At 40.8% G+C, this 23750-nt stretch overlaps 1 protein-coding gene and 1 non-coding gene across 4 annotated transcripts in view; both read right to left on the bottom strand.

The window, feature by feature from the left end:
• The window catches only part of DIS3L2 (DIS3 like 3'-5' exoribonuclease 2), a 372410-nt gene extending 350958 nt beyond the window's left edge, over window positions 1-21452 (bottom strand). For 2 of the 3 annotated variants that reach the window (XR_005030205.2, XM_036912160.2), the window contains exon 1: window positions 21328-21442. The gene's annotated coding sequence lies outside the window, so the exon portion shown is untranslated. Of the gene's footprint in view, window positions 1-21327 lie in introns of all 3 variants that reach the window. The other variant, XM_057503433.1, reaches the window with a different exon arrangement.
• LOC118927792 (small nucleolar RNA SNORA62/SNORA6 family) lies at window positions 11134-11267 on the bottom strand. Its single transcript, XR_005030966.1, has one exon. It is a non-coding gene; the product is annotated as a small nucleolar RNA SNORA62/SNORA6 family (small nucleolar RNA).
• Window positions 21453-23750: the final 2298 nt, after the last annotated feature.

Consider the following 23750-nt stretch of genomic DNA (forward strand, 5'->3'; position numbering starts at 1 on the left):
ACTAATCTCAAAATTAGTAAAGCAAAGGAAAAAGAGCTGCAGAGCTTATCCACACAGCTGATTTTACCATGGCAATTTGGAAAAATATGTAGTTTTCAGAATCTATAATCAACTGAACAAAATGGCTAAAATATACAAGAGTTGAAAGTAGTTTTCCCAAGACTCATATTATTTCCAATAAAATGTCAGTTTTCATGAAAACTAATTTTTTTATTTTACATAAGAAAGTAATATCAAACTGGCTTCTGTACTGTTCTTTACTTCTTTTAAAAACTCTATCAGTTGGGGCTCAGAAAAAAAGATGGCAGCATGAGAAGTGAGGCAGAAACCCCCTCCCAAAATCACATAAAACACGAAAATACAGCAAATACAACTAATCCTGAAAAGGTGACCTGAAGACTGAAGAGCAGACTGCCTACATCTGAGGAAAAAGAGATGTCCTCACAGAAAGGGGTAAAGTAGCAAAGCTGTGACCTGCTGGGACCCAAGCCTTCCCCAACCCCAGCCCACAGGTGGGAGGAAGAGAAATAAAACAGGGAAGAAGTAGGAGCCCAGGACTGGTGAACCTGCTCTAGAGATCTGCTCCGGGAGCACGAACCCACATTACATGGTCTCTGGAGATTAGTGGGGTTGGAAAGCTAAGGCAGGAAGAACATTTGGAGCGACTGAGATTCCAGCCACTTGTGGAGAACAGGTATGCACAACCAGCCCCCCAGGACAAAAGAAAGGAGTGCAGTTTGAAAGACTCCCCAGCAGCGAGAGGGGTGCTAAAGGGGCAAAGATTACACAGAGCTCACTGCTGAGGAGAAAGGTCAGATGGACAAAACCATCCTGGCAAGCTCAGTCCAGCAGGTTGGGAACTCTTAGGAGTTTCACATGCTCCAACCACCTGGTTGGCAAGGCAGCCCCAAGGGAACCCATTGCAACAAGCAGACTGCTGCTCCTTCCTCCCAGCAGGCACTGGTCCCACATACCTACAGCCCCCACCATTGCGCCAGATCAGACGGAGGGTGGCCCCCACCTATGGCAGCTACAGGGGCGTAGCACAGAGGCTCCTCCCTGCACACAGCCCACTGGACAGGGAGACAGGCGTTACAGCTGGGAAGGCAGGAAACCCTCCCAGCCGAGCTCTTTCTTCCCAGCAGGAGCTGGATCCACTTGCCTGCAACCCTCAACATTGCTGCAGGTGCATGGCAGCTCCAGAGAGAAGAGCTTCTGGATACTACACAGTTATTACTCCATAGGAAACACTAAAAAAATGAAATGGCAAAGGAATTTGATCCAAACAAAATTACAAGAAAAAAACACCAGAATGAGGGCTTAATGAAACTGAAATCATTGATCTTGATAAATATTTCAAAATAAAATTCAAAAACATGCTCACAGAGATACAGAAAATATTCAAGATCTCAGGGAAGACTTCAGAAAGAGAGAGAAACTGAAAAATACAGTATCTGAAATGAAACATACAGTGGACAGATTTAAAATTAGATTAGATTAGGTAGAGGAGAGGGCAAATGAAATAGAAAGTAGAGAACAGGAAAACAAAGAACCTGAGGCACAGAGAAAAAAAGGATCTCTAGGAAAGAAAGAATAATAAGAGAGCTGTACAACCAATCCAAAGGCAACAATATTCACATAATAGGAGTACCAGAAGAAAAAGAGAGAGAAAAGGGGATAGAAAATCTCTTTGAGGAAATAAATGCTGAAAACTTCCCCAATCTGGGGAAGGAAATAGTCACTCAGATCATGGAAGTGCAGAGATCTCACAACAAGGAACCCTTGGAAGACAAAACCAAGATATATAATAATTAAAATGACCAAGATCAAGGAGAGTATAGAAAGCAGCCAGAGAGAAAAAAGATCATTTATAAAGAAAACCCAATCAGGCTATCATCAGACTTCTCAGCAAAAACAGAGATAATTTACAGGCCAGAGGGAGTGGCATGATATATTTAATGCAATAAAACAGAAGGACCTCCAACCAAGAATATGCTACCTGGCAAGATTATCATTTAAATTCAAAGCAGGGATTAGACAATTTCCAGATAAGCAAAAGCTGAGGGAATTCACCACCCACAAACCATCTCTACAGTGTACCTTAAAGGGACTGCTCTACATGGAAACACTCCTAAGGCTAAATAGCTGTCACAGAGAAAATAAAACCACAGTAAAGGAAGTAGACCAATTAATTCATAAGCAAATGTAAAACTAAATCAACTACTCACAATGTTAGTCAAGGGATACATCAAGAGTACAGAATATGACACCTAATACATAAAGACTGAAACAGGAAGAAGAAAAGGAGGACAAGGGGAAAAAAAAGAACCTCTAGATTGTGTTTGAAATAGTGTAATATGCGATGTAAGGTAGACTGTCAGATAATAAGAAGTTATCCTTGAACCCTTGGTAACCACAAATCTACAGCCTACAATGGCAATAAGTACATATCTACCGATAATCACCCTAAATGTAAATGGACTGAATGCACCAATCAGAAGACATAAAGTTGCAGAAAGGAAAAAAAAACAAAACCCATCTATATGCTGCCTACAAGAGACTCCTTCAAACCCAAAGACATACATAGACTAAAAGTGAAGGGATAGAAAAAGATATTTCATGCAAATAATAGGGAGAAAAAAGCAAGAGTAGCAGTACTTTTATCAAACAAAATAGATTTCAAAACAATGAAAATAACCAGAGACAAAGGACATTACATAATGATAAAGGGTTCAGTCCAACAGGAGGATATAGTCATTATAAATATTGATGCACCTAATATAGGAGCACTTAAATATGTCAAAAAATACTAACAGAACTAAAGGGGAAAATAGAATACAATGCACTCATCTTAGGAGACCTCAACACACCACTCACACCAAAAGACAGATCAACCAGACAGAAAATAAGGAGACAGAGGCACTGAACAGCACATTAGAACAGATGGACCTAACAGACATCTACAGAACACTCCACTTAAAAACAGCAGGACACACATTCTTCTCAAGTGTACATGGAAGGTTTTCCAGAATAGATAGATCACATAATAGGCCACAAAAAGAGCCTCAATAAATTCAAAAAGATTGAAATTGTTCCAACCAGCTTCTCAGACAATAAAGGTATAAAACTAGAACTAAATTGCACAAAGAAAGCAAAAAGGCCCACAAACACATGGAGGCTTAACAACATGCTACTAAATAATCAATGGATCAATGACCAAATTAAAATAGAAATCAAGCAATATATGGAAACAAAAGACAACAATAACACAAAGCCCCAACTTCTGCAGGATGCAGTGAAAGCAGTCTTAAGAGGAAGTATATAGCAATCCAGGCATATTTAAAGAAGGAAGAACAATCCCAAATGAATGGCCTAATGTCACAATTATAGAAATTGGAAAAAGAAGAACAAATGAAGCCTAAAGTCAGCAGAAGGAAGGGTATAACAGAGATCAGAGAAGAAATAAATAAAATTGAGAAGAATAAAACAATAGAAAAAAAATCAATGAAACCAAGAGCTGGTTCTTTGAGAAAATAAACAAAATACATAAGCCTCTAGCCAGACTTATTAAGAGAAAAAGAGAATCAACAAACATCAACAGAATCAGACACAAGAAAGAAAAATCACGACGGACCCCACAGAAATACAAAGAATTATCAGAGAATACTATGAAAACCTATATGCTAAGAAGCTGGAAAACCTAGAAGAAATGGACAACTTCCTAGAAAAATACAACCTTCCAAGACTGACCAAGGAAGAAACAGAAAATCTAAACAAACCAATTACCAGCAAAGCAATTGAAGTGGTAATCAAAAAACTATCTAGGAACAAAACCCCCGGGCCAGATGGATCTACCTCGGAATTTTATCAGACATACACAGAAGACATAATACCCATTCTCCTTAAAGTTTTCCAAAAAATAAAAGAGGAGGGAATACTCCCAAACTTATTCCATGAAGCCAGCATCACTCTAATACCAAAACCAGGCAAAGACCCCACCAAAAAAGAAAACTACAGACCAATATCCCAAATGAACATAGATGCAAAAATACTCAACAAAATATTAGCAAACCGAATTCAAAAATACATCAAAAGGATCATATACCATGACCAAGAGGGATTCATCCGAGGCATGCAAGGACGGTACAACATTCGAAAATCCATCAACATCATCCACCACATCAACAAAAAGAAGGACAAAAACCACATGATCATCTCCATAGATGCTGAAAAAGTATTCAACAAAATTCAACACCCATTCATGATAAAAACTCTCAACAAAATGGGTATAGAGGGCAAGTACCTCAACATAATAAAGGCCATATATGATAAGCCCACAGCCAACATCATACTGAACAGCGAGAAGCTGAAAGCTTTTCCTCTGAGATCGGGAACAAGACAGGGATGCCCACTCTCCCCACTGTTATTTAACATAGTACTGGAGGTCCTAGCCACAGCAATTAGACAAAACAAAGAAATACAACCAATCCAAATTGGTAAAGAAGAAGTTAAACTGTCACTATTTGCAGATGACATGATATTGTACATAAAAAACCCTAAAGACTCCACTCCAAAACTACTAGAACTGGTATCAGAATACAGCAAAGTTGCAGGATACAAAATTAACACACAGAAATCTGTGGCTTTCCTATACACTAACAATGAGCCAATAGAAAGAGAAATCAGGAAAACAATTCCATTCACAATTGCATCAAAAAGAATAAAATACCTAGGAATAAATCTAACCAAGGAAGTGAAAGACCTATACCCTGAAAACCATAAGACACTCTTAACAGAAATTAAAGAGGACACTAACAAATAGAAACTCATCCCATGTTCTTGGCTACGAAGAATTAATATTGTCAAAATGGCCATCCTGCCAAAAGTAATATACAGATTTGATGCAAACCCTATCAAATTACCAACAACATTCTTCAATGAACTGGAACAAATAGTTCAAAAATTCATATGGAAACACCAAAGACCCTGAATAGCCAAAGCAATCCTGAGAAGGAAGAATAAAGTGGGGGAGACCTCACTCCCCAATTTCAAGCTCTACTACAAAGCCACAGTAATCAAGACAATTTGGTACTGGCACAAGAACAGACTCACAGACCAGTGGAACAGAATAGAGACTCCAGACATTAACCCAAACATATATATGGTCAATTAATATTTGATAAAGGAGCCATGGACATACAACGGGGAAATGACAGTCTCTTCAACAGATGGTGCTGGCAAAACTGGACAGCTACATGTAAAAGAATGAAACTGGATCACTGTCGAACCCCATACACAAAAGTAAATTCGAAATGGATCAAAGACCTGAATGTAAGTCATGAAGCCATAAAACTCTTAGAAAAAAACATAGGCAAAAATCTCTTGGACATAAACATGAGTGACTTCTTCATGAACATATCTCCCCAGGCAAGGGAAACAAAAGCAAAAATGAACAAGTGGGACTATATCAAGCTGAAAAGCTTCTGTACAGCAAAGGACACCATCAATAGAACAAAGAGGTACCCTACAGTATGGGAGAATATATTCGTAAATGACAGATCCGATAAAGGGTTGACATCCAAAATATATAAAGAGCTCACGCACCTCAACAAACAAAAAGTAAATAATCCAATTAAAAAATGGGCAGAGGAGCTGAACAGACAGTTCTCCAAAGAAGAAATTCAGATGGCCAACAGACACATGAAAAGATGCTCCACATCGCTAATCATCAGAGAAATGCAAATTAAAACCGCAATGAGATATCACCTCACACCAGTAAGGATTGACACCATCCAAAAGACAAACAACAACAAATGTTGGCGAGGTTGTGGAGAAAGGGGAACCCTCCTACACTGCTGGTGGGAATGTAAATTAGTTCAACCATTGTGGAAAACAGTATGGAGGTTCCTCAAAAAGCTCAAAATAGACATACCATTTGACCCAGGAATTCCACTTCTAGGAATTTACCCTAAGAATGCAGCAGCCCAGTTTGAAAAAGACAGATGCACCCCTATGTTTAATGCAGCACTATGTACAATAGCCAAGAAATGGAAGCAACCTAAGTGTCCATCAGTAGATGAATAAATAAAGAAGATGTGGTACATATACACAATGGAATATTATTCAGCCATAAGAGGAAAATAAATCCTACCATTTGCAACAATATGGACAGAGCTGGAGGGTATTATGCTCAGTGAAATAAGCCAGGCGGAGAGAGACAACTACCAAATGATTTCACTCATATGTGGAGTATAAGAACAAAGAAAAACTGAAGGAACAAAACAGCAGCAGAATCACAGAACCCAAGAATAAACTAACAGTTACCAAAGGGAAAGGGACTGGGGACTATGGGTGGGAAGGGAGGGATAAGGATGGGGAAAATGGAAGGGGGGCCTTACAATTAGCATGTATAATGAGGGGGGGTCATGGGGAGGGCTGTGCAACACAGAGAAGACAAGTATGATTCTATAGCATCTTACTACGCTGATGGACAGTGACTGTAATGGGGTGTGGCAGGAGGACTTGGTGAAGGGGGGAGCCTAGTAAACATAAGGTTCTTCATGTAATTGTAGATTAATGATAACAAAATAAAAAATAATTTAAAAAAAGATGTACCACATTGCTAATCATCAGGAAAATGCAAATTAAAACTACAATGAGATACCACCTCATACCAGTTAGGATGGCCAACATCCATCCAACAGACAAGAAACAACAAATGCTGGCAAGGGTGTGGAGAAAGGGTAACCCTCCTACATTTTTGGTGGGAATGTAAATTAGTTCAACCATAGTAGAAAGAAATACGGCAGTTTCTCAAAAAACTTAAAATAGAAATACCATTTGACCCAGTAATTATATTTATAGGAATTTATCCATAGAAAACAAGATCCCTGATTCAAAAAGACACATGCACCCCCTATGTTTATCATAGCATTATTTACAATAGCCAAGATGTAGATTAAGTGGCCATCAATAGATGAATGGATAAAGAAGATACGGTGCACATACACAGTGGAATATTATTCAGCCATAAAAAGAAAAGAAACCCTCCCATTTGCAGCAACAAGGATGGATCTAGAAAGTATTAGGCTCAGTGAAATAAGCCAGGAGGAGAAAGACAAATACCAAATGATTTCACTCATTTGTGGAGTATAACAGCAAAGCAAAACTGAAGGAACAAAACAGCAGCAGACTCACAGACTCCAAGAAGTGTCTAGCAGTTACCAAAGGGAATGGGTTAGGGAACGTGGGTGGGGAGGGAAGGAGAAGGGGATTAAGGGGCACTATCATTAGTAATCACAACATAGGTATGTCACAGGGAAGGCAGTACAGCACAGAGAAGACAAGTAATGACTCCATAGCATCTTACTATGCTGACAGACAGTGGTTGCAATGGGGTGGGGGTGAGGACTTAATAATAATAACATGGGTGAATGCTGAAACCATAATGTTGTCCCTGTGAAACCTTCCGTAAGATTGTACAGCAATGATAATTTTCAAAAGAAAAAAAAAACTCTTATCAGTTACATCATTACTTTCTTCTTGGGAAAGTATTGCTGTACCAATGCCTACTCTCAGGGCTGTAGCCACAAACATTTGGAATTTACTACCTACAGACTCATACAGCCCCAAGCAAGGTAAGGCCTGACTAAAGACCATTTTCCTGCCTACAACACAAGGTCCCTGTTGTGTCTTGCAGAACACTCCCAAAGGAAGACATGAAAAGTCACAAGCAGTTGTACTGTCTGCTCAAAGTCAGAGAATAATGTAAGACACTAGAGGAATTCAGAACGCAAAATTTTAAATAGTAAAAGGCTAAAACCAAATCCAAACCACAGTTAGAAAGATGGGGAGCCTTCAAGGACCCTTAAGCCACCCTGCCAATTTTGGATCTGCTCTATTAGCTGGGCACCCTGTACTGGGGGACATGCAAGAGACCCTAACAAAGACAAACTGATGCCAGCCCTCCTTTCTGGAGAGAAGTCAGGTTCACATTCACTCCCTCCAACATCAGTGAGTTGAAAGATGGTGACGCCAGAGTTTGTGACTTTTCAAAATTCTCCATTTTCCAGATAAAAACCTCTACCACCCATTAAGGGCATCACTGTGAATTTTAACAGTTAACAACTTCAGGTAGACAGCAGAGAACTAGGACAATCTAAGAAAAACAAAAACCAAAATAATCCCAAAAATACTGAGATGCAACTAGACAGACCTGAAGCAGCTCTTCTCTTTGCTCTTCAAAAAGAAAACTTAAACAGCAGCTTTGGAATCCCTACTTCTTGGGGAGACAAAACAAACCTGAGGTCTTCGGGCCCCAGGGAAATAAGCTGGGCCTCCAATGCTACTCCAGAGCTCATTTCCCAGTGTTGACGCAAGCCTTGTGAGCAGAGGAGCACAGTGTGGGACACTGGTTCCACAGCAAAATTCAGAATTCTAGGATTATTTTTAAACTTCTGGGTGCGAGTGTTCAACTTGTCATTTATGGGGAAGCTGCATCACTAAGGTCTTGCTATCTCTAAATGCACATAAAATATAAAACCTATATCCATACAGAGCCTTTGTGCACATTTCTGTAATCCAGATGTGAAGAAATCCAAAGTTATGATTTCCACAGCAACTGCAGTCTTGGCAAACCCATACACATGTAGTTTGTAATACTTCACAAGGTAGTGTGACCTTAAAAGACACTCAGAATAAAGCACATTTTAATATCCATATCTAATTACAAAGAAAAACTCCCCGACAGATCAGCAATTAGAAAAGTGCCTTCCTTCGGGGGTAGTGGAGCTCTTGCTTGGAGTCAATTAACAAAGACTGGACCAAGCACTGAAGAATGGGCTGCAAGAAATAAGCCTTACCTGGCCTGAAGGACAGGGGCTAGAAAACTTAAAAGGGGTTCCTCTAAACTCTTTTTTCTCATTTTCTAAGACAACCAGCTGTTTGATGTTTAAAACTTCATTTCAAATATTCAATACTTTCAAAAAGCACCTTAAATGCTAATCAAATGAAGAATAGAATTACTTTAGTGCCCACTTGAAACAACAGATGAAAGCATTGAAGCAATCACAAAATGGGTCATCCACTATAAAACAAGCCAAATAATAACTTGCTCATGTCACCTAATACAGAAAATGGCCTCCCTGGTTCTTAGTTCAAGGTTAAAATGCCAGCTTCTGGAAGGCCAAGTGTTACTACAATAGGCTAAAAGATTAATTGGAAGACAGCAAGAGTGCGGTTAAGAGGCTTCTGCAGCCAACATGCCAGGTTTGAATCCTGGTTCTATCACTTAAAAGCTGTGGCTTTAAGCAAGTTCTTTAATGTCTCTGTAACTCTGTTTTACCATTCAAAGGAGGCAATAATAAAACCTACCTTCTAAGAGCGTCCTGAGTACTAAATGAGGTAATCCATGTGAAGTTCTCAGAACACTGCCTGGCAGATAATAAGCACTCAATAAGCATTCGCTATTATTAATGTAAGGTCATTTACTTCACTTTGGCGGCGATTTTTATTTATTTGATAAACACCATCATCCACACTAAAAAAAGTGCAAAAATAAGTTTAATACCATGATAGTACTTTCATCAGTCTCTGCAGCATGACAATAATAAATGACCTTCCCTCCTCTTGCCTCCTTCCTCTACCCCTCTTGCTAACTAAAGACAAAGTTTGAGCTCCTTAGCCATGATTCAAGTTGCTTCATAACCTATTGGCCCATCCTAGGTTACTGCCTTCCCTTCTCCTGTAAGAATCTTCTGCTTCAATCAAATTAGTTTTCTCACAATCCTCAAAATACACCTGTTCTCATTCAACAAAATTCTGAGAATCTATGGTGCCAAGCATTGTCCTAACACTACATGCAAAGTTGAAGACACAGCCACTGCCCTTAAAAATCTCATGGTATATCATAGAAAAAGAGACATGTAAAAAAACTGTCTCAATAGAATATAAGTACAGTCACAAAGGAGCAAAGGTAAGGCAGCTGCATGGAGAGGAATTGATCAATTCTGCTGAAGAACTCCCCTCAGGGAGGGCTTCACAGGAAAAGGTTTGTGAGAAATGCTCGAGGACAAAGAGGAATGCGCCCAGCTGAGAAGAGGGTCAAGGGGCACACTCTGGAGAGCAAATGCTGACAACCATGGGCAAAGAAATTCTGGGTACTGAGGTGTAGCTGGACCGCTGAGGACTGACGGAAGCTAATAGTTGGAAAATAGGGACGGGCAAGAGGAGTCTTGTCCCCTAATCAGAAGCACTGCGGGAAGGCTTTGCCCTGGAACTACCAATAAATTCTGAGCAGGGGCCTAACATGATCCGATTAGCATTTTACCATGATCATTGCAGCTGCAGTTCAGAAGCTGATTTGGAAGGAGAGAATGGACAACTGGAAGAGTCCAGGCAGCAGCAGGGATGGAAAAAAGGAGACAGATTCAAATGCAAGTTAAGAACAGAACTGGTAAGACTTTATGGGCATAAGAAGGAAATATCTAGAAGACTCAGAGTTTTCTAGCTTGAGTAACTGGATAAATGGATGAATGGTGACAATACGTGGGCAGGATAAAGAGTCCAAGATCACAAATGCACAGCCTGTATCTTTATCCCAAAAGCAATGGAGAGCAGGACAGGTCACAACCTAAACCTAAATACATCTTTAACCAGAGAAGAAACCAGAAAATGCTGCCAAGGAGCCACACGCTCCCCCCAAAATGCACCATACCAAGATGGTTGTAGAGATAAGTAATTTCAGCATTATTTAAACTGCCAAAGTAGTGGGGGGATGTCAAAAAACTTTACAGTTTATCCTATGAAGCTAAATAACCCTGATATCAAATCTAACAAAGATAAAAGCTCATACACAAACTCTCTTTCACATGCAAAATCACAGAAAAAATTTTATGAACATAAATGCAAAACTCAAAATAAAAAAATAAAAAATCTAGTCAAACATTAAATTTTAGAAAGTATATACCATGAACACATGGTTTGGAATGTTTATTCTAAGAATGCAAGCATAGTAACATTATGAAATTTGTTAACATATTCATTATGTTAGTAAATTAATAGAACAGAACTAAATCATCATCAGGATAGAAGCTGAAAGGCACTGATCAAGTCCAACATCCTTTTTTTTTTTTAACTTGTAGTGAGGATTACTATCAAACTCCACTCATTGGGCCAAAGACCCTTGCACCTCATGTAGCACACTACCAAGACTTGTGAGCTCATCGGCCAGTCAGTGGCCTCAACTCCAGGCTCTAACAATGTGTACCCAATACCATTCTTAATTAAGACTTCCTAGTAAACTAGGACTAAGAAGAAATTTTTCTAATGTGATCATGCATTTCGCAAGGAAAAACACCTTTCATGTAGTATTCAGGCCAAGAATAACACATAAGTCAAACCTAATCAGGAAGAAACATCAGGCAAGCCAAATAAAGGCCCTCATTTTTCTTTTTAAAGGACTGTATTCTTCAAAAATGCCAATGTCAAAAAAGACAAACAAAGGCTAAAGACAAGTTATGAATAATGATAAAACACTAGAGGCATTCCTGTGAACTGCAACAGGAAAAGGCTGCTAGCTATAATAGTGTTATTTAATAGTTCTGAAGGAGCTAGTAATTGCTAAATACAAAAAAGGTAATATAAATATTAGAAGAGACAAAATGATCAACCATAAATGAAATCACTATGTACCTAGAAAATCCAACACAATCAAATAAAAAATATTAGAATCTGAGCTCAGTAGTGTCTAAACACAATACATAAAAATTAACAGCCTTTGAAAAACCTTTCCTCCTAGGATTCAAGATGGTGGCATGAGAGGTGAAACAGAGAATTCCTCCCAAAACCACATATACTGTGAAAATATAGTTTGTACAACTAGCCCTAAAACAGCAACAGGAAAGAAGGCTGCATCAGACTGCATACAGACCTCACAAACAAAGACCTCACAAAATGGGGTAACGTATGAAAGCCTTGATCCAACAGGACCCGAGCCCTTCCCCCAGCCCAGCTCACCAACGGGAGGAAGAGAAACGGAGCGGGGAGGGGGTGGAAGCCTGGGACTGCTGGGCACCCAGCCCTGGAGGTCTGCTTTGGGACCGGAAACCTACACTGTGTGGTGCTCTGGACGTTGGGGAGCTCAGACAGGTGGAGTGCTTGAGAGTCTGAGATTCCTGCCATTTGTGGAGGACGAGGATCGACACCCAGCCGCTCTGTGTCAGAGGAAAGGCAGGCGGTCTGAGAGGCTTCCTAGCAGCGAGAGGGCTGCTGAAGAGGCAGGGTTTCCACAGAGCTTGCTGCGCAGGGGAGAGGAAAGCTGGACAAGGTTGTCTGGGTGCACTCTGTCCAGCGGGTTGGGAACTTTGAGGAGCTTCAGGCGCCCCATCCCCTTGGCTGGCTACTCAGCTCCAAGAACCCCCACTGTGACATGCAACCTGCTGCGCCTTCCTCCTAGCCTGCCAGCACGGGTTCGCAAACCTGCAGTCACTGTGCTGGCGTCAGGCCAGCCAGAGGGAGGCCACACCTACAACAACTAGAGACGCAAAGCACAGAGGCTTACACCTGTGTGATCGGCCCACTGGCTCTGACTGGAGACAGGAACTGCAGACGGGAATCAGGAAACAGAACTTTCCTCCCCCAAGGCACCAGCTCTGCTCCCCTACGACCCCCAACCTCACTCTAGGGGCTAAGCAGCTCCAGAGACTGAAGCTTCTGGGCACTAGTGGGCACCACACAGAAATATGAAATGTCAAAAGAACATGGTCCAGACCAAAATCTCACAAACCCCAGAAAAAGGGTCAAATGAAACTGAACTCACCAATCTGCCTGAAAGAGAGTTCAAAATAAAAATCATAAACATGCTTATGGAGGTACAGAAAAATATTCAAGAACTCAGGAACGAATTTAAGTCGGAGATTCAATCATTAAGAAATTCCATATCTGAAATGAAACATACAATGGAAGGATTTAAAAGCAGATTAGATGCAGTAGAAGAGATGGTAAATGGAATAGAAATTAGATAAGAGGAATACAAAGAACCTGAGGCACAGAGAGAAAAAAGAATCTCTAAGAATGAAAGAATATTGAGAGAACTGTGTGACCAATCCAAACGTAACAATATTCGTATTATGGGGGTACCAGAAGAAGAAGAGAGAGAAAAATGAATAGAAAGTGTCATTGAGGAGGTAATTGCTGAAAACTTCCCCAATCTGAGGAAGGAGATAGTCTTTCAGGCCATGGTAGTGCACAGATCTCCCAACACAAGGGATCCAAGGAAGACAACATCAAAACATATAATAATTAAAATAGCAAAGATCAAGGATAAAGGCACTTTTAAAAGCACCTAGAGAGAGAAAAAAAGATCACATACAAAGGAAAACCCATCAGGCTATCATCAGACTGCTCAACAGAAACCTTACAGGCCAGAAGGGAGTGGCATGATATATGTAATGCAATGAAGCAGAAAGGCCTTGAACCAAGAATACTTTACCTGGCAAGGCAATCAATTAAATTCGAAGGAGGGATTAAACAATTTTCAGATAAGAAAAAGTTGAGAGAATTTACCTCCCACAAACCACCTCTACAGTGCATTTTGGAGGGACTCCTATAGATGGAAGTATTCCTAAGGCTAAACAGATGTCACCCAAGGGATAGACAAAGAGTACAGAATACGATTCATAACATACAAAGAATGGAGGAGGAGGAAAAAAAAAAGAACCTTTAGGTTGTGTTTGTAATAGCACACGAAGTGAGTTAATTAGACTGTTAGATAGTAAGGGAATTACCCTTGAACATTTGGTAACCACGAATCTAAAGCCTGCAATGGCAATAAGTACATACCTATCGATAATCACCCGTAATGTAAATGGACTGAATGCAACAATCAAAAGACAGAATCACTGAATGGGTAAAAAACAAGACCCGTCTATATGCTGCCTACAAGAGACTCACTTCAAACCCAAAGACATACACAGACTGAAAGTGAAGGGATGGAAAAAGATATTTCATGCAACTCACAGGGAGAAAAAAGCAGGAGTTGCAGTACTTGTATCAGACAAAATAGATTTCAAAACAAAGAAAGTAACAAGAGACAAAGAAGGACATTACATAATGATAAAGGGGTCAGTCCAACAAGAGGATATAACCATTATAAATATCTATGCACCCAACATAGGATCACCTACATATGTGAAACAAATACTAACAGAATTGAAGGGGAAAATAGAATGCAATGCATTCGTTTTAGGAGACTTCAACACACCACTCACTCCAAAGGACAGATCAGTCAAACAGAAAATAATTAAACAGAGGCACTGAACAATGTATTAGAACAGATGTACCTAAAGGACATCTACAGAATGCTTAATCCAAAAGCAACAGGAAACATGTTCTTCTCAAGTGCACACGTAACATTTTCAAGAATAGATCATACACTAGGCCACAGAAAGAGCCTCAGTAAATTCAAAAAGACTGAAATTGTACCAACCAGCTTCTCAGATCACAAAGGTATGAAACTAGAAATAAATTACACAAAGAAAATGAGAAAGCCCACAAATACATGGAGGCTTAATAACATGCTCCTAAGTAATAAATGGTTCAATGACCAAATAAAAACAGAGATCAAGCAATATATGGAGACAAATGACAACAACAATTCTACACTGCAAAATGTGTGGGACTCAGCGAAGGCTGTGTTTAGGGGGAAGTATACTGTAATACAAGCCTACCTCAGGGAAGAAGAACAATCCCAAATGAACAGTCTAAACTCACAATTAATGAAACTAGAAAAGGAAGAACAAATGATGCCCAAAGTCAGTAGAAGGAGGGACATAATAAAGACTAAAGCAGAAATAAATAAAATCAAAAAGAATAAAACAATAGAATCAATGAAAGCAGGAACTGTTTCTTCAAGAAAATAAACAAAATAGATAAACCCCTAGCCAGCCTTATCAAGAAAAAAAGAGAGTTTACACACACAAACAGAATCAGAAATGAAAAGGAAAAATCACTACGGACACCACAGAAATACAAAGAATTATGAGAGAATACTATGAAAAATTATATGCTAATAAACTGGATAACCTAGAAGAAATGGGTAACTTTCCATAAAAATACAACCTTCCAAGGCTGACACAGGAACAAACAGAAAATCTGAACAGACCAATTATCAGCAACACAATTGAATTGGTAATCAAAAAACTACCTAAGAACAAAATCCCCGTACCAGATGGTTTCACTGCTGAATTTTATCAAACATTTAGTGAAGACCTAATACCCATCCTCCTTAAAGTTTTCCAAAAAGTAGAAGAGGAGGGAATACTCCCAAACTCATTCTACAGGCCAATATCACTCTAATACCAAAACCAGGCAAAGACCCCATGAAAAAAGAAAATTATAGACCAATATCCCTGATGAACATAAATGCAAAAATACTCAACAAAATATTAGCAAATCGAATTCAAAAATACATCAAAAAGATCATCCATCATGATCTAGTGGGATTCATCCCAGGGACTCAAGGATGGTACAACATTCTAAAATCCATCAACATCATCCACCACAGAAACAAAAAGAAGGACAAAAACCACATGATCATCTCCATAGATGTCAAAAAAGCATTTGACAAAATTCAACATACATTCATGATAAGAATTCTCAACAAAATGGGTATAGAGGGCAAGTACCTCAACATAATAAAGGCCATATATGACAAACCCACAGCTTTTCCTTAAAGATCGGGAACAAGAAAGGGATGCCCACTCTCCCCACTTTTATTCAACATAGTTCTGGAGGTCCTAGCCACAGCAATCAGACAACACAAAGAAATAAAAGGCATCCAGATTGGTAAGGAAGAAGTCAAACTGTCCCTGTTTGCAGATGACATGATATTGTATATAAAAAAACCCTAAAGAATCCACTCCAAAACTACTAGATCTAATATCTGAATTCAGCAAAGTTGCGGGATACAAAATTAATACACAGAAATCTATTGCATTCCTATACACTAATGATGAACTAGCAGAAAGAGAAATCAGGAAAACAATTCCATTCACAATTGCATCAAAAAGAATAAAATACTTAGGAATAAACCTAACCAAGAAGGTGAAAGACCTATACTCTGAAAACTACAAGACACTCACGAGAGAAATTAAAGAAGAAACCAATAAACGGAAACACATCCCATGCTCATGAATAGGAAGAATTAATACTGTCAAAATGGCCATCCTGCCTAAAGCAATATACAGATTCAAATTACCAATAGCATTCTTCAATGAACTAGAACAAATAGTTCTAAAATTCATATGGAACCACAAAAGACCCCAAATAGCCAAACCAATCCTGAGAAGGAAGAATAAAGCAGGGGGAATTACACTCCCCAACTTTAAGCTCTACTAAAAAACCACAGTAATCAAGACAATTTGGTACTGGCACAAGACCAGACCCAATGGAACAGACTAGAGAGGCCAGATATAAACCCAAGCATATATGGTCAATTAATATAGGATAAAGGAGCCATGGATATACAATGGGGAAATGACAACCTCTTCAACAGCTGGTAGTGGCAAAACTGGACAGCTACATGTCAGAGAATGAAACTGGATTATTGTCTAACCCCATACACAAAAGTAAACTCAAAATGGATCAAATACCTGAATGTAAGTCATGAAACCATAAATCTCTGAGAAAAAAACATAGGCAAAAATCTCTTGGACATAAACATGAGCAACTTCTTCATGAACATATTTCCCTGGGCAAGGGAAACAAAAGCAAAAATGAACAAGTGGGACTATATCAAACTAAAAAGCTTCTGTACAACAAAGGACACCATCCATAGAACAAAAAGACATGTTACAGTAGGGCAGAATATGTTCATAAATGACAGATCCGATAATGGGTTGACATCCAAATTATATAAACAGCTCAAGCATCTCAACAAACAAAAAGCAAATAATCCAATTAAAAAATGGGCAGAGGAACTGAACAGACACTTCTCCAAAAAAGAAATTCAGATGGCCAACAGGCACCTGAAAACATGCTCCACATAGCTAATAATCAGAGAAATGCAAATTAAAACCACAATGAACTGTGTGTCAACTACCCTTCAATAAAAAATAATTATCTAAAAAAAAAAAAAAAAAAAAAAAAACCACAATGAGATATCACCTCACACCAGTTAGGATGGCCAACATACAAAAGACAAACAACAAATGTTGACGAGGATGTGGAGAAAAGGGAACCCTCCTACACTGCTGGTGGGAATGTAAATTAGTTTAACCATAGCAGAAAGCAGTATGGAGGTTCCTCAAAAAACTAAAAATAGAAATACCATTTGACCCAGGAATTCCACTCCTAAGAATTCACCCTAAGAATGCAGCAGCCCAGTGTGAAAAAGACAGATGCACCCCTATGTTTATCGTAGCACTATTTACAATAGCCAAGAAATGGAAGCAACCTAAGTGTCCATCAGTAGATGAATGGATAAAGAAGGTGTGGTACATATACACAATGGAATATTATTCAGCCATAAGAGGAAAACAAATCCTACCATTTGCAACAACATGGATGGAGCTAGAGGGTATAATGCTCAGTGAAATAAGCCTGGCGGAGAAAGACAAATATCAAATTATTTCAGTCATCTGTGGAGTATAAGAACAAAGAAAAACTGAAGGAACAAAACAGCAGCAGACTCACAGAACCCAAGAATGGACTAACAGTTACCAAAGGGAAAGGGACTGGGGAGGGTGGGTGGGAGGGGAGGGGTAAGGGGGAAAAAGGGGCATTGTGATTAGCACACATAACGTAGTGGAGGGGGGGACATGGGAAAGGTAGTATATATAGAGAAGACAAATAGTGATTCTATAGCATCTTACTATGCTGATGGACAGTGACTGTAATGGGGTATGTGGGCGGGGGGACTTGATAATAGGGGGAGTCTAGTAACATAATGTTGTTCAAGTAACTGTACATTAACGATACCAAAAAAAAATTAACTCAGAAAAGAAAAAAAAAGAGGAAACATCTAAATAAAGGGGTGGAAAAATAATAATAAATAAATAAATAAATAAAGGACTAAATCACAACATGTAAGCCGGCAAAAACAGCCAAGGCACCCACCTAGAAGCTGAAGACCAGAACTCTAGTCCCAGCTCTGCCTTGCCTCTCTAGATGTCTGTCCTGGTACAAACCACTGAAACTTCTATAGGACTCTACTTTCTCACCTAGAATAAGGGTTGCACAAGACGATTTCTAAGGTTTCTTCCACTCTGGGTCTATTAATCCAAGTTGAAAGACAATGGAGAGGAACTGGGAATTAAAGAATTGGTAGCATTTGAATACTAATGGGAGAAAAAAGGATATTCCAGGGAAGGAGCATAAAGGTAAAAGTGGATACATCTGAGGGCTGTACAACACAGAGAAGACAAGTAGTGATTCTACAGTATCTTACTACGCTGATGGACAGTGACTGTAATGGGGTTTGTGGGGGGGACTTGGTGAAGGGGGGAGCCTAGTAAACATAATGTTCTTCATGTAATTGTAGATTAATGATAACAAAATTTTTTTTAAAGTGGATACACCTGGTATGGTTTCACTTATATGAGCTATCTAGAGTAGTGAAAATCAGGGAAACAGAAAGTAGAAGGGTGGTTGTCAGGAGCTGGGAGAGAAGGAGAAATTTATCCAATGGTACAGAGTTTTAGTTTTGCAAGATGAAAAAGTCCTAAAGACCTGTTATACAACAATGTAAACACAGTTAACACCACTTACACTTAGAAATGGTTAAGAGGGTAAGTTTTATGTTTTTTTTACTACAATTAAAAAGTCACCAAAATTAATGCCCTAGTAGTCATACAGATGCAAAAATATTTCAAAAAACTAACCATGTCATTCCCTAAAATTCCTTTTCTCACAATAAAAAAAAAAAAAAGATGTGCCTCGCTGGTGGAGAAGGTAGCTTCCCCAGCTACAATAAAACTGCAGGAACATGTTAAGGAAATAAGGAAAAAGAAGACAAATACTAAAACATGGCAGAAATACAAAGCAACTATTCAAACACAATCTAATTGTGTCATCCCACACACAATCCAGCCTAAGTCTTTAAGTAAAACCATATAGACTTCGTTACTCCAAGGATAAGGAAAAACTTCTCAACCTGCTTATCAGTCCAGCACCCTCTGGCCCTCCTCTTCAACCTCACCTACCACCAGATTCTTCTCACTCCTCCTGTTCTACACATAGAGCTGTACCTTGAGTCCCCTGTCCTTTCCATGAACCCTGTCATTTGCCCTCACTATTTGCTCTGACTGTGCATCCTTCAGATCTTAGTTCAGATGTCATTTCTGTGACTTCCCTAAATCAAATACTTGTCACAGTTGCAGTTTTATATTCATGTGATTACTTGGTACCATCTGCAGAGGACAGGGACCATGTATGCATTCACTCTCTCCCATTTCCAATAACAAACACGGTGCCCAGTACCAAATAAGCACTCAAATACCTGTTGATTAACTGAATAAATGGGCACTGAACCTATTAGAAAGCAATAAAACATTTTAGGACATCTCCTTAAGAGTTTGTGCATCTTCACAAGTGAATCTTTGCAGGATGCCCAAAGCAATGGAGCCTAAAATCTTTAAAATCTTTATTCAACTCTATAAAAACACAGTCATTTTTAGATACCTATATAAATTTCTCTGACCCTTCTATGTTTCTAGACAAATGATGACCATCAAAGGCTGATAAGTTAAACACACACACCTACACTACAGTAAAGCAGAACTAGTAGTTGCTGAGTAACTGTTGTTTTGGGTATTTCCTGATACAGTACCTGCTACCTGGGAAGCCCTCTGAAAATCGCTCTCAAATGAATAAAAAGCAACATTTCACAAGACTCTTAAGTGTGTTGAGAGTGTCTCATAAAATAGACAATCTGCAGAAGCAAATAAATGAATTTCTAAGCGGCAAAGCCTCCTGCCAGTAGCCTCATTATTTTAGATCTCAAACAGGAAAAATAGTAGAGTTGTACTAAGAATGAAAGAAACAGACATTGCAATCAATTGACCTTAAAACTTTAAATAAAGACTACAAAATGTCACATGGGGCTATTTCTCAAACTCTTAAGAATATAAGAAACTACTCAGTATTCCCTGCCCCCTCCCATACAAATAAAAATTTTATCTGTACTTTAGGACAAACAAGAAAATCTACACTTTAAAGATACAATCCATAAACATATTCCTGAAAACTCCAGCCCATACTGATCTCTCCTCCCTGATTCTGCATTTAAACAAATGCTACTGTATACTTTTCTTAATAATTTAATGTATATTGTCTCTTATTCTTATATATTCTTTCAAATGCATATAACACCTGTTGGTGCTTAACATATACTTACTGAACTAGATGGAATTATACCGTGTTGAATAACGGATTTTAATAGAGAAAACACCGACATTTTATTCCCAACTGTCTTATATCTTAAACCGAAAATTGCTGACATGACTCAGTTTTAGCTCCATCATCAATGGATTAAATATAAAGTCATTATCTAACAATGTTCAAATAAGGCTTAGAGCATTCTTGTGCTATTCCTTCAAACTCAGTTAAGGGAGGTGTGCAGTTCCAGGGTGTGTTTCAGATGTAAAAAAGAGATATGAACAATGCCCGCCCCTACTTTTCTTCAACATAGTAAATTTCATTTGACATTTTTCCCAAACCTAGTCAGTCCTAAGAAGAGTTCCTTCTACAGAAAATTGGAAGACAAAAATCTAAGCCTCGTAATATTAGCCGCACATCACTAAAAACTAGAAAACTAATTCCCCACAAAAGGTAAGTTCAAAATGTTCAATTAGTCTCCCTTATCAATAAAGCAGATGAAGTATATCATTCTGGGAAGCGCAAAACAGTAGGCAAGCATCTTGTAGTTGAGTGGCTGCATGCTATGCAAGAATCCTGAGGCGCCCGCATCCCTGCCAACCCCAAACATCCGTGTCAGGGCCCATGAGAACGCGCCCACAGGTGACCCGAGGCTGGGAAGCGTCCTCTCTAGTGCAACAGGCTCTCGTTTAATTCTGGCTTTGCTGGCGGGCCGGCGGGGCCTGGGCTTGAGGAGCGAGGCCTGGGAGGCTGGGTCGGCCGGGAGCGGGGGCTGTGCTGTGGGCAAGGGCGAAGCCGGGGCAGGGGAGCGACGCCAGAGGCAGAGGGCGCTCGCCCGGGGCCGCCGGCGCAGGTGCTCCGCGAAGCGCAGCGAGGCCCCCTAGGCCGGGCCCGGGGTCGCTCACGGGGAAGGGTCGCGGTAGGGCGCGCGGGGCGAGGGCCGGCAAGCCTCACCGTTGCGCCCGGGAAGCCAGCTCCGCGGCGGTGCCGCAGTTGCTAAGGAGAATGCCCTTCCGGGTCACGGGCGCGGCGTCACAAGAGCAACGGTGGCCGGCCGGGACCAAGAGCGACGCCCGTGTGAATGCGTGGCGCGGCTGTGGTCGTCGCGGTCCCGCGGCCGTGGGGGCCGCGTCGCCGGGAGCAGAGCCGCCGCAGCTGCGCTGGGCTCGCCTCCCGTGGGGACCGGCGGCAGCCGGTGCCGCTGACCGATGTCCTCTGAGACGTCTTCCGGTTTGGCCCAGGCCCGCCTCAGCCCCCGCTCACCGGCCAGCGACTGGCCCGCGCCCTCCAGCCCCTGTTCCTGACCCCGCCCGGCCCGGGCCTCCAGCTTGTGTTGCGCTCGGCCGCCTGTCACTCCGCAGTCGCCGCCAACCCCGAGGCGTCCCACGCCTCTTCTAGCCCCCGGGTTAGCCGTGCAGGCCTTCCCTGTGACAGGGTTTTGCTCATTCGTTCATTTACCCAACGCTGCCCAAGGCTCGTGCGGAGCTGGCATTGGAGAGAGAGAGATGGGCAACCCAGGCGTGGTCCCCTGTCCTCAGAGAGCACAGGCTGCTGGCAGGCAGTGTCCTGCACACTGGGATGGGCGAAGACAAGCTGCGGCGGCCTGCCAGAGGGGGCCCGGAGATGGGCCGGGGAAAGCTGATGGAGACCCCCATCAAGTCAAAGGGTAGGGGGAGACTGTTTCAGGTAAGAGAGGAGTAGTCTGTTGAGACACCCACTGGTGGTCAGTGTAGCCTGCCCAGGAAGGTGCATAGAGAAGAGAGGATGGCTAAGGATGGAACCTAGGAAACATCAATATTGTAGGTGAAAATAGGAAGGTGATCCCCCAAAGAGCAGCCAAAATATCAAACTTAAGGACTACTGAGGAGACACCAGCAGAGGAAAGAATTCAGTAAAGGTGGTCAGTGTCAAATGCTATGGAGATCAAGTACCCAGTGATGACCATAGAAAAATCAAAACTCCAGGAATATGGGGTCAAAGTCGACGGTTGCTTGAGTCTGCCTAGTGAAGGAGTCCAACACTGCATGCTCCACACTGAAACAAGAAAAAGATTACATTTATATAATGTTTTTTAAAGTATTTACAATTTTCAGGATTCCTCTACCAATAACGGAGCTCCTTGAAGGTGGAAAATATATAACGTGGCATCTACAGGGCTGCCATACACAAAGGCCTCAGTGAATGGTTGTTTAAAGAGTAAATGAACCATTGAGCCTTATTTTTTTAATGTGCACACAGGTCCCTTCAGAACCCTCAGCAAAACTGCCATGGAGGCAAATGTCTATTCAAGCTGTAGAGGATAAGCAAAGCCCAACAAGGGCAGGAGGCAGAGGGTGGAAGAGGTCCAGGGACTCAACGGGTGGAAGAGGGCTCAGTAGAGCCAGGTTTGGGAAATCCAGAAAAGAAACAAAGGATTGAAGATATAGAAGCTGAGGTTTCAGCACCAAAAATGGGAGATGAAACCAAAGACACTAAAAATACTTAAAATCAGGAATAAAAGAGCAAGGACAACAGCAAAGGAAGGGCAGTTATTGTACATAAAGTCAACGGGCAGATCCCATTGCGGTTGGACAGCTGGCAGAAAGTGTTGTGCCAGGTAGTGCACAGGGCTGAGTGGACTTTTCCCCACATCCTTTCAGTGGCATGGGCCCTGGACTTCCTCGTGTGGACCAGAGGAAAACCACAACTCCCCCTAAAGTTACTTGGGGTGAGAGGCATACCCACAAGTGTACCTGCAGTCCCTAATTCCAGTACATCCCTGTTATATCAAGTGTTACAATTAGATCTCCCAAATGAGAAATACTCTTCTCTGAGAGACTAAATCTGCCCACAATGGATGTAACCAGTGGTCTATGGAATTAAACCAGGAAATTCAAAATGCGAGGCTGAAGTGTAGAGGAACACCCAGCACAGCAGCCAAGGGGCTTAGGCGTAACAGCAGCAAGGCAGTGCCGGAAGATGGCTACAATTTGATCAAAGGAAGCTAATTTAGCTTCAGTTGTTTTGTGAACAGAAGGGACAGTCAACTTGTTAAACAGAAAAAGGAAGCCGCAAATACATGAAGTACAATAGATAAAGTCTATTCCCTATTCTGTCAGCCTTGAATACAGAATTTAGTCTAAAAGAACTGTTGAAGGGTCAAGGTGATTAATTAGTGTCAACTTGGCTGGGGTTTTGGGAAATTTCAGTGGTGCCTCAAGAGATAGAAACTTATCAGCCATGAAGGGCATATTTCTAGGGAACTACAAGACACTGTGAGTGAACACTGTACTTCCAGGGTGGTGTGGGCATAGAAGCGTCCAGCTCATGTGCTCTGACTTTGGTCTCTGGATGATAGATAACAAATTAATGTTGCAAAATGCTTTGAGGAATGCCCA

This window comes from Manis pentadactyla, chromosome 6 (genome assembly GCF_030020395.1).
Source record: "Manis pentadactyla isolate mManPen7 chromosome 6, mManPen7.hap1, whole genome shotgun sequence".
NCBI lineage: Eukaryota > Metazoa > Chordata > Mammalia > Pholidota > Manidae > Manis > Manis pentadactyla.